Source organism: Narcine bancroftii, chromosome 4, assembly GCF_036971445.1.
Source record: "Narcine bancroftii isolate sNarBan1 chromosome 4, sNarBan1.hap1, whole genome shotgun sequence".
NCBI classification, from domain to species: domain Eukaryota; kingdom Metazoa; phylum Chordata; class Chondrichthyes; order Torpediniformes; family Narcinidae; genus Narcine; species Narcine bancroftii.
Genome location: NC_091472.1, coordinates 113,882,835 through 113,896,017, shown reverse-complemented (window position 1 = coordinate 113,896,017; position 13,183 = coordinate 113,882,835).

The following is a 13,183-nucleotide window of genomic DNA, read 5'->3' as shown; positions in this document are numbered from 1 at the left end:
CAGCCATGGATAATGTATTACCTGAACCCTTCAGTCTGACAACATTGGTACTTAATTTTCAGCAAACATTTGTATTAATGTGTAAGCAAATAGAAAACTGTGTTTACTTCATGTCCTTTAATCATAATACTAATTGAATAAGTTAATTAATAATACTGCAGGGAAAAAATACTTAATGAGCTTTATTTTGGGATGGTGCTAAAGATGTCCTCATTGTGGACTTCAGCACCTGGATGACATATGTTGTAACATATTTTATCAGAAGCTTTACTGTGAGGTGAACAGTGCCTGTAGGGCAAAACAACCTGGCTGCTCAGTATGGAAGATTTGGCATCCATACTAAACTCACAAAATACAATATTGGAAGTTACATAAGGCAGAAACTGAATTAATGCAAGTGTTTTAATCTACTCTTTGCATACCAGATTATGAAATGTCTTCTATTTCTATTAATTTAATGATAGGATGGTATATAGGTTTCTTTGATGTCGCTAACGCAACCTTTCTGCAGACAATAGATTTGAGGAACATATATGAATCCTTTGTCAGATAATCAAACATGTAACTCCTGGGCAAGTTTTAGAGAGACACTCTAGATCTAGTTTCTGTACTTCCACAAAAATATTCTGAGTCAATAGAAAATGTTTCAGTTCATAAACTATTTACAGGAAACAATTAAACCTAAATTCAAACCTTTACATTGTATTAAGCAACCATGCAAACATTATCAACAGAGACATTTTTTACTATTCATTTCCAAGTATTCATATCTCTAATTTTCTGGTACATCAGCACTAAAAATCTTCCACGTCATATCGCATTTTCCTCCACTGCGACCTATCTTTCACAACTTGGCCATAAGAGTTAACACCAAAAGCCAGGCCAATTCAAAATTACCCCCGACAAAGCCCTTTTCACAATTCTGAAGTGGCTTAACAGCCATTTAACTACAGTCTGCATCACTTGAGACATTAATCTAGCTGCAGAAAAATCATTTTCAGATTATTTTAAGGGTTAAAATAACTTACAAGTATATTCTGCAAGCTAGGTGGCAAATATTGTTTACAAATTCCATAAGTAATTCCTAGTAACAGCTATTCAAGGTTGTGGCTGCTTTTTTTTCATGTTTAAGGTAAACAAGCTGTTTGAGCTTTGCTTTGTACTGTCAGAACCAGGAGAGGATGGAAGCACTCCGAATAATTCTATTTGACTGTTTTATCATTTTAATGTGTTCTTGTCCATTTTATTGAATATTTTAAGTTATTGTTTTATTTGCTTTATCATAGTTCTAATCATATAAGGTTCTAATAAATTGTGAAAAACTCAACACAACTTTAGAATGGATTTTTCATTTAATGACTCAAAACAATGGCGCTCCATACTTTCCAAGGGATTATAGAGGAAGATAGTCGCAATATTTAGTCAAAAGAACTCAGATTATTGACTTGTTAGTCAATAGAAGATGGAACTGAAGATATAGAAAGTTGGAAATTGGATTTGGAAGAGAAGACTGGATCGAATGGGCTCTGTTTAAAGCAGATCGATAAAGGGGGCACAAAAATCAACATCACCAATACCACTGAAGAAGCAGTAAGCCTTATTGGAAATTCCTGTGTATTTATTAAATTAGAACACAGTTTGGTGAAATTGTCACTTGTCCCATGAGGACTGTTTTGGTTCTGGAGAGATTGTTGTGCATGTTTGGTGCCTGAATGCAACGAGTGACTGAGAGGAGGAGACAGCAAGCTAGCTGGCAAATATTGTCATGAATTCCATGAGTAATTCCTAGTAACAGCTATTCAAGATTGTGGCTGTTTTTTTTTGCATCTTTTAGATAAACAAGCTGTTTGAGCCAGGAGAGCATGGAAGCACTCTGAATAATTCTATTTGACCGTTTTAATGTTGCAGTATATAAAGAACTATGTGTTGAGAAAATGAAGATATTGGAACTTATAGAAGAATTGCGAAGTCGGCAATTAGAGACAAATGGAAACAAAGTGACTCTTCAAGCAAGACTGAGGGAGGATAAGGATAAGAAGGCTACAGTTGCTGGGGATACAATTCCTTCAAAATTACTGTGGATACCAATAATAAAAATTAAGATTAGCTCCAAGAAGATGGCTGAAGGTTTGCAAGATGATGATGTGGAGGATGAGCAATCCAAAATGGAAACATCTGAAGTATAGGACCTAAGGATAGTGTGTCAAATGCTGGAAGCAGAGAAGTAAGAGGAGTTCTGGATCAAGCTCCAGTTTTACAAGTACTGAATTGACATGTGTAAAGATTCAGGCTGATGTGGCAGCACTTGAAGCAAAAAAAAAAATTCCTTCACCTTAAATTCAACTTAGAAAAATGCCAGAGACAGTTAGAGGAAGAGGGAGCTACAATTGGTTCAAGGGAGATATGCCTTTGATCAGAAGGAGCAAGAGAGATATGCCTTCGATCAGAAGGAGCAAGAGAGATATGTCTTTGAACAGCAGGAGGAGCAATTACGGAGTGAACAAGTGCTGCTGGATCTGGAAACAGAAATTGCAGTTTAACAAGTCAGTCAAAAGCACTAGAAGGTTCAGTGGTATCTAGTGCTGGAAGTAAATTATTAAGAGCATCACACTTTGAGGAAGGACAACATTAAAAGGAAATATTGAATATCAAGGCCGAGCCAGTGCTACAATCACAATATGGGTTTGGGTCTGAAATAGACAGGTCTAGGCATAGGGCTGAACCAGTGATAGAACCACATGATGTCCTTAGTCATGAACTAAGCAGATTAAGACTCGGTGCTGAGCCAATGCCACAGTCACAAGACATGTTTGGTCATGAACCAGGCAGGATCCCGAAATGATCAGGTTGATGCAAGGAGTCAGATCTCAAACCCTAATGATGACCCCATTGGACAGAGATGGGAATCAAATGCCATCTTATGGATGATGTTATGAGCCCAGAGGATCCCAAAACCTGGCTGAACTAAGATTCACAATCTGTCTTCCAAATGGGGTTTTCCAGCGTCCTATTCCAGTCCCACCTGCTGCTGCTCACTGTAACACTGCAGAACTGATCCCGATCCCTCCCCCTCCCCCTCCCCCTCCCCCTCCCCCTCCCCCTCCCCCTCCCCCTCCCCCTCCCCCTCCCCCTCCCCCTCCCCCTCCCCCTCCCCCTCCCCCTCCCCCTCCCCCTCCCCCTCCCCCTCCCCCTCCCTCTCCCCCTCCCTCTCCCCCTCCCTCTCCCCCTCCCTCTCCCCCTCCCTCTCCCCCTCCCTCTCCCCCTCCCTCTCCCCCTCCCTCTCCCCCTCCCTCTCCCCCTCCCTCTCTCTCTGATAAAAAGCTGTTCAACTCTCTCTGCTTGAAAAAAACACATGACACTCTTAGAACAGCAAGCTGCACTCCCAGACAGCCTGTAGCTCCGAACTACTCCTCTAATCTCTTTCATCTGTTGCTTTTCAAAAAAAAAATCATTAGTGAAGTCTCTTGGGCATTCTCCAAAGTTTTTGCAAATGCCCTCAGTAGCTGCCTTGTCTGGCTTGAGCAGAGCTCCATTATTTTAAATGAGATTTGTTTTGAAGTGTTTGCATGTGACATACACTAAAAAACCTGCCCAAATGTATCTACAAAAAACATATCTATATATAATACAAACACAATATAATCTGTCACAATGGTCATACCAGACAATCCCAGCAAGTATTAGAAATCAGTGAACAAGGTAATTTATGCCCAGGTACGAAAAGACAAAATGAGATAGCTGCATCATTGATGCAGTTACAGACTCTCTCTTCTCTGCCCGAGAGGGAGATTCTAATTTTTGATGATGACCCTCTTGAATTCCAATCATTTACAAAAAGCTTTGAATGCAGTATTGAAATTAGGTGACAAAGCCAGGAGGATTCTTCATATTAACAGCAGTTCATGAGAAGACCACCACAAGATCTTGTAAAGAGTTGCCAACATTAAAACAGACTTATGTGGTTACTGGAAAAGGATTTTGGCAACAAGTTTAAAATTTCTTCAGCTTATGTACAGAAGGCTCTTTCATGGTTGTTAATAAGACTGGAGGACACGAATGATGTTGCAACATCATGACGCAGATTGGTCATCTTCGAGAGTTTGACATACCTCAGAATATGGTCATCATTGTAAATAAATTACATAACCAGATGATAGAATTATGTATAAGTCAAGTTGCTGAATTCCTAAAATGAAACTATATGACAGCTACTTGTAAGGATTTGGTGGAGTTCATTGAAGGGCAAGTGGATGTTGTCACAGATGCTTGTATGGAATTAAAGGTACTCAAACAGTAAATAAAGAAGTTGAGAAGTCCAAATCGTATCCTCAACCAAAACTGAAGAAAAGTACATTTGCCACCTCTCTGACAGTGGCGGATAAAGAAATTAAGGAAAAATGAAAGTTCGCCTGTTGTGAGGAAATGCTTGTTCTGTAATGATGAGCGCGATTTGGAAAAGCGGGCACAGATGGAAAAGAAGATGCATAGTGAGAAAATCACTATTGAAGGATAATGGAATATGCTTTGGCTGTCTATGTAAAGGACACATCAGCAAAAAGCGACTCAGCTGTGATATATATAGTCAAAAAACATCTTAAGATATCACACATTTTCAAGGAAAAGAAGAATACAGAAAAGGAAAAGCGACAAGGAAACAGACAGTTGAAAAATGTGCTGAAGACTCAGAATTGACAAGTGGTCTAACTGGGGCCAGTGAAAATAACTGCAAACTTTTGAAAGTACCTGTACAGGTCAAGGCCAAGAAAGGAAGTGAGTACTTGCATTTCATGACCTGGGAAGCATTGCATCATTTTGCACTGTGGGGCTAAAGAATAAGCTTTGTCTTAAAGGAAGAAGTACAAAGATTCTACTGAGAACTATAGGACAAGTTAAACACATTGAAACCAACATGGTTTTGGGCCTAGATATTGCTGGACTGGATAGTAATGATTTTTGTGAACTTCCAGGTGTATATACTCAGAAGACTATGTCTGTGCATAAAGGAAACATCCCAAGTCAAAACAACACTGAACCATGGACGTGTATGAAAAACATTCATTTACGCAATATCGACTCTGAGATTGAGTTACTGATTGGTTCAGATGTACCAAAGGCTCTGGAGCCACTAGATATGATATAGAGTGAAGGAGATGGACCTTACACTGTCAAAATTGTGCTTGGTTGGATGATTAATGGACCATTAGGAAAAAGAGGTTTAAAATCAATCAGCTAAAAGTGTCAACAAGATATTGATTGAGTCTTGAAAAGCTGTGGAAGCAGCAGTTTATTAATGACTTTACTGAGTGCCCCAGGGTTGACCAAGAACCTTCAAAGGAAGACCAGCAGTTCTTGGAATCAGTGTCAAAATTTCCCAAGCTGGTTAATGATCATTATTGCATTGGGTTACTTTTGAGGAAAAAGGAAATATGTATGCCTGATAATAGAAGTGTCATCAAACAATAGATACTGTATTTTGGGGGTGTGGCAAGATGGCGTAGAGTTTAGACGTGTAATCTCGACCTCTCTGGCCAGACTTTTAAGAACTCGTTTTTAACTCTTTGTTTTCAGGTTTAAAATTTTTAAAACTTAGTTTAAAGTATCAAGGAATTGCTATGGCTATTAATGGTAAAAAGATTAAACCTTAAGTACAGAAGAAACTACATTTTCAGAGTGTTGACGATTTAGAGCATAAACAGTCTGCTACAACTTCAGGTTTGCTTTCTTTCAAGCCTAAACCACAGAGATTGCCTGTGGGAGCTGAAAAAATGACTACTACACTCACCAGGAGGACATCGCTGGAATTACCTGTTCTCAGGAGGAAGGTGCGTGTGCCCCCGATGTGGATCCTGATTCTGGCAGCCTGCCGACTTTAATGGAGGAGGCACGCAAGAAGACGACTCCATTGCTTGAAATGCCCCAGGAAGTGTTCCAACCTGAATATCTTGATCTTTTCCGTGAGTTTTTGAAACAACAACGGGTTGTGGGAGGAGAACAGCGTCGGCCCCCTGAGGAAGTCGGGGTGCTGTCGCTGGGAGTCCAGACCCGCAGTAGAACTGTTAAACTGCCTGTGGTTGAGATGCAGCAGAAGCTGCAGTTACCTGATTCTGCCACTACACAAGAGAAAGCAGGGCTGAGCTTTTCTGAATTACAATGTAAACAGCTAAGCCGTATCATTCAGCCTATGTTGAATGAAATGTCTCAGAGGCTCAGTTTGGAACTGGATACAGTTAAAATATGTGTGGAAGCATCTTGTGAGGATTTTAAACAATTGCAGGCTGCTTTTTTGAAATATCAACAGCAAGTGGCTTCTAATACAGAAAAAGTGTTGGAGGTGGAAAAATCCATTAAAGAATTGTGAGAACGTGAGAGGGAGTTAGAGAGGAAAGTGGATTATTTGGAGAATCAAAGTAGAAGGAATAATGTGAAGATTGTTGGTTTGCCAGAAGGTATGGAAGAACAGGATCCTCTTCGTTTTTTTACAGAATGGATTCCACAAATACTGGGGCAGGAATTTTTCTCTGAAGGTCTCGTATTGGAAAAAGGTCATAGAGCCTTAAGAAGAAGACCGTTGTCTGGTCAATCACCGAGACCCGTGATAATTCGATGTTTGAATTATTTGGACAGAGAAACGATACTTTGTTTAGCAGTGCAAAATGCGAGACAGCGACAAGCTCCGTTAATGATTCAGAATAGTAGAGTTTTTTTCTATCCTGATTTGAGTCAAGAGGTTATTCAGTGTCGGCGTCGATTTAATCCAGTTAAAGAAGTTTTGTGGCATAAAGGTTATAAGTCTACTTTTTGCTATCCGGCAGTGTTGAAGGTGTTTTGTGGAGACTTTCAATCTCGGTTTTTTGAGAATGAGTGTGAAGCAATGAGTTTTGCTGACTTGTTGCCAGATGTAAGAGGACAAAGACGTAGCCCACCATTGTCTCCTAAAGAAAAATCTGGTTGTTCTGGAAGTGGAAGAAACGGCAGAAATGGGAATGGAAAGTGTCCATTTCCTTGAAATGGGGTCGCCGAGTCTGGAATTTCTTGGATGAATAGAAGAACTTTCTTATTTTTATTTTCTTTTTATGTCATTATGATATCTTGTTGTTATTCTTTGTATGGCTGGGGAGGGAGAAATTTGCTCTATGTTCTACTAGTCATCAGCCACTGGTGGGTGATCCACACCCAACTTTTGTTTAGGGATTACTACCTTTTGGTAGTTTTTTTTGGGGGGGGGGGTGTTTCTTTTTATCTTTTTTTAAAATTTTCATTTTATTTAGACTTTAATTTGTGGTTTCTTTTTCTCCTATTGGAGGGCCTATTTACGTTGATCTGAGTCTTTATATATTGATATTATTAGTTTTTAGTAATATTAGTGGCTATGTCAAAGTTGAAGTTTGCTACTTTTAATGTTTGGAGTTTAAACAGTTCGATTAAGCGTAAGCATATTTTTATCAAGTTCGATTTTTGGTAAAACATGTGTTTGGTAGAGATATGATTTTACCTGAAATTATTAAATTTGAGACTTTTAGCATAATGAGATGAAATATTGTTTAATAATGGAAAAAATTACATATGTTTCTTGGATAACTATGGGTTTTTTTATTAATAGGTGGTTGTAATATTCAGAATATTTATATTTTGATTTATATTGAATAGATTTTAATATGTATGCTTTGCTTTTCTTTATTTTTTTTCTTTTTTCTTTATGGCTCTCCTTAGGATAGTTGGCTGAAAGAGGGGGGGGTTTCTTTCCTTTTTTTTCTTTCTTTTTTTAATATATATAAAATATAACATTCATGCTTTGTTTATTGTTATATATGTTACTTATTATCTGTATTTTGAACAAATAAAGTTTAAAAAAAAGAAACTGAATTTGAAGAGAAAATTCAAGAAAGATTCTTCCTTTCATTCAGACCTCACCAAATGCGTGTCTGATATGACATCGAAAGGATATGCAAAGAAAGTACCAGATAATATTTTGGGACGTAGTGATGGCAAAAAATGGTACTTACCACATCATGGAGTTTTGCAACCACAGAAGAAAAAAACTTCATGTGGTGTTTGATTGTGTAGCAACCTTTCAGGGGGATTTTACTAAATTCTCAACTCTTACAGGGTCCTAATTTGACCAGTACATTCATAGGAGTCTTAACTAGATTCCATAAAGAATCAGTCATCATCACTGCAGACATTGAAGCAATGTTCCACCGGGTGAATTTACCGAATGAAGAGCATGACTTGTTATGATTCCTTTGGTGGCCTGATGGAGAATACAATCAAAACATGATGGAATACAGAATGACAGGGCATCTATTTGGAGTGACTTCATCACTAAGTTGTGCGAATCTTGCCCTTAGAAAATGTTATGACGATAATATGGAACAATTTAGCTCTTAAGCTATCAGCACCATCAAGAATAACTTCTATGTGGATGACTGTCTCACTTCTGCAGCTACAGTAAAAGAAGCAATAGGTCTTTCTCATGAGTAAAGGAAATCTGTTTGAAAGGAGTCTTTCTATTTACCAAATGGATAAGTAATAGTCGCCAGGTATTGACTGCCATACTGGAGAAACAGAGGGTAAAAGAAATGAAGAATTTGAACAGATCATGATGACCTTCCTATCAAAAAGGTGTTAGGAGAAGGAACAACCTCTCACAAGAAGAGGGATTCTATCAACAGTTCGATATATGATCCTCTAAGAATATTGGCACCAGTTGTCCTGATTGCCAAGAAGATCCTGCAAGATTTGTGCTGGAAGAAGATTGGTAAGGATGATGAGATACCAGAATCCCTTATACAAAAATGGACATGTTGGATGCATGATCTTTGGAAGCTACTGAGTTTCTACTAATAAAATTGAAGTGCCAGTTAATGAAGAAATCGAAAGCTGTGTAGTTAACCAGGAATCATGGCTTTTATTAGTAGAAACTCAGCAGAACAATAAGTACAGCAAAAGACTGACAGCATTGACACAGATTCATCACAGCCTCAAAATGAGTGACCTCAAAATCCTGAAAAATTAAAAGAAATTTTACCAGAAGACCCTGAAATCAGGAGTGAAACTCCAAATGCTGTTCACATTATGTCTGAATAAATGGATTTAGTTACCTGCTTAATTCATTACTTCTCATCCTGGAATTGTTTGAAAAAGACAAACATAGAAACATAGAAAATAGGAGCAGGAGTAGGTCATTCGACCCTTCGAGCCTGCTCCGCCATTCAACGAGATCATGGCTGATCTTAAAGTTCAGTACCCCGTCCCCGCCTTCTCTCCGTAACCTTTAATACCCTTATACTGAAGAAATAGATCTAATTCCCTCTTAAATATATTTAATTAACCTGCCTCTACTGCCCTCCATGGCAATGAATTCCACAGATTCACCACCCTCTGGGTAAAGAAATTCCTCCTCATCTCGGTCCTAAATGGTTTGCCTATTATCCTCAAACCATGGCCCCGGGTTCTGGATTTTCCCAACATTGGAAACATCCCATCTGCATCCATTCTGTCCAGTCCTGCCAGAACTTTATGTCTCTATGAGATCCCCTCTCAATCTTCTAAACTCCAGCGAGTACAATCCCAATTTGCGCAATCTTTCCTCATAAGTCATTCCTGCCATTCCAGGTATCAGCCTGGTGAATCGCCTCTGCACTTCCTCCATTGCAAGAACATCCTTCCTTAGATAAGGTGACCAAAACTGCACACAATATTCCAGGTGTGGTCTCACCAAGGCCCTGTACAGCTGCAGTAAGGTATCCTTGTTCCTATACTCAAACCCTCTTGATATGAAGGCCAACATACCAATTGCCTTTTTAACCGCCTGCTGTACCTGCATGCTCGCCTTCAGAGACTGGTGTACAAGTACCCCTAGGTCTCTCTGCACTTCCCCATCTCTTAATCTATTGCCATTCAAATAGTAATCTGCCCTCCGGTTTGTATTACCAAAGTGGATAACCTCACATTTATCCACATTGTAGTGCATTTGCCATGTATCTGCCCAGTCCCTCAATTTATCAAAATCACACTGGAGCTTCCTGACCCCCTCTTCCATGCACACAATCCCTCCTAGCTTAGTGTCATCTGCAAATTTGGAGATATTACATCCAATCCCCTCATCCAGATCATTAATGTAAATTGTGAACAGCTGGGGTCCCAGTACAGATCCCTGTGACACCTCACTGGTCACCGCCTGCCACTCAGAAAACAAGCCATTTATCCCAACTCTCTGTCTTCTACCTGCCAGCCAGTTCTCAATCCACATCAATACTTTGCCCCCAATCCCATGAGCCTTGATTTTGGAAGCCAGTTATGTGGGACCTTATCGAAGGCCTTTTGAAAGTCCAGGTACACCACATCCACTGGCTCTCCCCCATCTATTTTACCTGTCATCATCTCAAAGAATTCCAATAGATTTGTCAAGCACGATTTACCTTTTGTAAATCCATGTTGACTCCGTCCGATCCCTTCTCTGCTAGTCATATGCTCTGCTATTACATCCTTAATAATGGATTCCATCATTTTGCCCAGTACTGATGTAAGGCTCACCGGCCTATAATTCCCTGCTTTTTCTCTACCCCCCTTTTTAAATAGTGGGGTAACATTAGCTACCCTCCAATCCATGGGTACTGATCCTGAGTCTATCGAGTTCTGGAAAATAATTCTTAAAGCATCTGCTATCTGAATGGCCACTTCCTTAAGTACCCTTGGATGTAGATTATCGGTCCCTTGGGATTTATTTGCCTTCAATCCCATCAATTTCCCCAAGACCATGTCCTTAGAGATACTGATTTCTTTCAGTTCCTCCCTTGCGTTAGTCTCTATGTTTCCCAACATCCTTGGGAGGTTATTTGTATCCTCTCTTGTAAAAACAGAACTAAAGTAAGAATTTAATTGGTCTGCCATTTCCTTATTCCCCATTATATACTCCCCTGATTCCGACTGCAAAGGACCTACTCTGGATTTCACCAATCTTTTCCTCTTGACATATTTATAAAAGCTTTTGCAGTCGGTTTTTATGTTTGCCACAAGCTTACTTTCGTAATTTATTTTTGCTCTCTTGATTAATCCCTTTGTCCTCCTTTGGTGCATCTTGAACTGCTCCCTGTCTTCGGTTGTGGTACTTTTTTTGGCCAATTGATATGCTCTCTCTTGATAGGTCTCTTTGGACCTAATGCTGTCTCTAATTTCCCTTGTTATTCACGGTTGAGTCACCTTTTTTGGTTTATTTTTATGCCAAACCGGTATAAACGATTTTTGCAATTTCTCCATTAGATCTATGAATGCTTTCCATTGTCTATCCACAGTCAACTCCCCCATAAACACCACCCAATCAATCTTACTCAACTCCCGTCTCATACCATCATAATTCCCTTTATTTAAATTCAGGACCTTAGTCTCGGTTTTAATTTCATCACTCTCCATGTCGAGTGAGAATTCGATCATATTGTGATCGCTCCTACCCAAAGGGCCTCGTACAACAAGATTGTTGATTAGCCCCTTATCATTGCATAATACCCAATCTAAAATGGCCTGCTCCCGAGTTGGTTCCTCGACATATTGGTCTAGATAACCGTCCCATAAACATTCAAGGAATTCCTCCTCCTCAGTATTTTTACTAATTTGGCTAGTCCAATCTATATGCAAATTAAAGTCTCCCATGATGACAGCTGTTCCCTTATTGCACGCTTTTCTAATTTCTCTTTTAATGCCTTCCTTCACCTCTACACTACTATTTGGAAGGATGAGTGAATGAATGTCATGGAACATTTAGGGGCTTGAAATTCCTGGTTTATGGGGAAGATTGTTGATATCATCCGGGACAAAAGAGGGCTTGTACTTCAAATTTGGATTATGACTAAAACTGGCTTTGTCTTTTCACAATAAACTAAAAGCTTTGATAATTGAATTTCACTTTCTTTGAATATTTATCCAATGTATTACTATGTTTGTTTCTTTTTCCTTTGTAATGGTAATTATTTTTTAAAGATATAATAATTAGGGGCCAGTATTGTTAAGGATTAAAATGACTTGTAATTATATTCTGCAAGAAGCCAGCAGATATTGTTTACGAATTCCATAAGTTTCTCCCAGTAACAGCTATTCAGGTTGTGGCTGGTTTTTTTTGCATGTTTAAGATAAACAAGTTGTTTGAGCTTTGCTTTGTACTGCCAGAACCAGGAGAGAGCATGGAAGCACTCTGAATAATTCTTTTGACCATTTTATCATTTTATTGACTATTTAAGGATCATTTTAATTATTTTATCATAGTTCTTATTGTATAAGGTTCTAATAAACTGTGAAAAACTCAGAATGGACTTTAGAACAAACTTTTCATTTAATGAGTCTAAACAACAGAGCTCCATACTTTCCAAACGATTATAGAGGAATATAGTCACATAGCTATGTTTCAGCTAAGCATAGGTGAACACCTACTTTCTACGTCTGTCTAAACTGCAGTCCAAAAAGGATCAAGATTTCTATTGGGTCTACAGTGTTGCTCCAGAGACCAAGTGACTGCTTAAGTGTTTAATTTTGCATTATAGTTTGAATCTTAATTTTTTTTGCAAAGAAAAGCGTTGTGAATTTAAATTGGATTTGGTAGAGGAGAGCAAAAGATTTCTCTATTTGTGTAGGGTAAATAAAACACTTTGTGGAGGGGTGATAATTTGGGAAGGTAACATTTTTCTTTAAGTCTATGAAAGGTGCATAAACAGTGATGTTTATTCCAGTAGTTAAACTGGGAAGTAGCTTTTCCCCTAATTTCTACACCAGCCCTCACCAGCACCACCCCCCCCCCCCAAACATGCCCACCCCTGTTCTCCATTTGCTAAAGCAGCTGAAAGTGGATGAGATGGTAAAGAAGGCGAATAGCATGCTATGCTTGTTGTCACTGGTTGGAGCATTAAGTAATAATAGTCATGGAGTTATGTTGTAGCTGTATAAACTTAGGTTAGGTTCAGTTATTATGTTGTGTATGGAAGCTTTGGAAAGGGTACAGAAGCCATTTAGCAGGATGTTATCAGTATTACAGAGTATGAACTATGAGTAGAGGTTGGACAAACAGGCTGTTTTCTGTGGAGCATTGGAGGCTAGGGGAAACTGATGGAGCTTTATAATGTTATGAAATACATAGATAAGGTATACAGTCAGAATCTCTTTCTCAGGGAAAAATGTCAAATACGAGTGGGTTTAC